Genomic DNA, 1,912 nt, shown 5'->3' with positions numbered 1-1,912 from the left:
TTTGGAACAACTTTCCATAGGTCAACAAATGCTGATCTATGTCAAAGCAAGTTACCTTTGAATATAATATTTGGCCCATGTTCAGTTTCACAAGGGAGTTCCTCTGCACGGAGGCTTCCTCTCCGGTTTCTTTTTTTTTTTTAATTTTTATTTTTACTTTATTTTACTTTACAATACTGTATTGGTTTTGCCATACATTTACATGAATCCACCACAGGTGTACATGAGTTCCCAAACATGAACCCCCCTCCCACCTCGCACCTCATATCATCTCTCTGGATCATCCCCGTGCACCAGCCCCAAGCATCCTGTATCCTGCATTGAACATAGACTGGCGATTCGTTTCTTACATGATAGTATACATGTTTCAATGCCATTCTCCCAAATCATCCCACCCTCTCCCTCTCCCTCAGAGTCCAAAAGTGCTCTACACATCTGTGTCTCTTTTGCTGTCTCGCATACAGGGTCATCATTACCATCTTTATAAATTCCATATATATGTGTCAGTATCCTGTATTGGTGTTTTTCTTTCTGGCTTACTTCACTCTGTATAACTGGCTCCAGTTTCATCCATCTCATTAGAACTGATTCAAATGTATTCTTTTTAATGGCTGAGTAATACTCCATTGTGTATATGTACCACAGCTTTCTTATCCATTCATCTGCTGATGGACATCTAGGTTGTTTCCATGTCCTGGCTATTATAAACAGTGCTGCGATGAACATTGGGGTACATGTGTTTCTTTCTATTCTGGTTTCCTCGGTGTGTATGCCCAGAAGTGGGATTGCTGGGTCATAAGGCAGTTCTATTTGCAATTTTTTAAGGAATCTCCACACTGTTCTCCATAGTGGCTGTACTAGTTTGCATTCCCACCAACAGTGTAAGAGGGTTCCCTTTTTTCCACACCCTCTCCAGCGTTTATTGCTTGCAGACTTTTGGATCACAGCCATTCTGACTGGTGTGAAGTGGTACCTCTTTGTGGTCTTGATTTGCATTTCTCTAATAATGAGTGATGTTGAGCATCTTTTCATGTGTTTGTTAACCATCTGTATGTCTTCTTTGGAGAAATGTCTATTTAGTTCTTTGGCCCATTTTTTGATTGGGTCGTTTATTTTTCTGGACTTGAGCTGCAGGAGTTGCTTGTATATTTTTGAGATTAGTTGTTTGTCAGTTGCTTCATTTGCTATTATTTTCTCCCATTCAGAAGGCTGTCTTTTCACCTTGCTTATATTTTCCTTTGTTGTGCAGAAGCTTTTAATTTTAATTAGATCCCATTTGTTTATTTTTGCTTTTATTTCCAGAATTCTGGGAGGTGGATCATAGAGGATCCTGCTGTGATTTAAAAATGTGGAACGCTTCACGAATTTGCATGTCATCCTTGCACAGGGGCCATGCTAATCTTTTCTGTATCGTTCCAATTTTAGTATATGTGCTGCCGAAGCGAGCACCCTCTCTGGTTTCTTACCAGCTCATACGTGGCACTGCTTTTGTAGTGGCTGAACTGTGCTTGTCATGATGAATGTGGGTCTGGGTAAGCTCCTCGCTGTCTAGATTTCTTTCAACTTAGAAGTTTGATCATAATGTCTTCTGGCGTTTGGACAGGTTGGCTACAATTCAGAAACTGTTTTTCTCATATTTCCCAATGATATTTCCCTTATCAACTTGGTTGAAAAGAGGAATTTTAGATTTGCTATGAAAAAACAAAAGCAATTGATCTTTTCTCTTAACCTCAAGAATTGCATGGTTAGAATTTTAGAAGGCTTAGCTCTTTTTTCTGAGTTATTTTCCACATTCACATATTCCAAATATCTCTGTGCAGAGAAATGGACTTTGGGAACCAGAACTTTTCTTGGAGAACATCCTTAGAAGACTCAGTTCTGCCTACCATGAGGGTGATACACAGGGAAGATG

The 1,912-nt window shown here is 39.6% G+C and overlaps 1 non-coding gene across 1 annotated transcript; it reads right to left on the bottom strand.

Moving 5' to 3' along the window:
* Positions 1-1,342: 1,342 nt before the first annotated feature.
* On the bottom strand, positions 1,343-1,449 carry LOC114108916 (U6 spliceosomal RNA). The gene has a single exon (XR_003585642.1). It is a non-coding gene; the product is annotated as a U6 spliceosomal RNA (small nuclear RNA).
* Positions 1,450-1,912: the final 463 nt, after the last annotated feature.

This window comes from Ovis aries, chromosome 17 (genome assembly GCF_016772045.2).
Source record: "Ovis aries strain OAR_USU_Benz2616 breed Rambouillet chromosome 17, ARS-UI_Ramb_v3.0, whole genome shotgun sequence".
NCBI classification, from domain to species: domain Eukaryota; kingdom Metazoa; phylum Chordata; class Mammalia; order Artiodactyla; family Bovidae; genus Ovis; species Ovis aries.
This window is presented reverse-complemented; position numbering and strand designations above follow the sequence as displayed.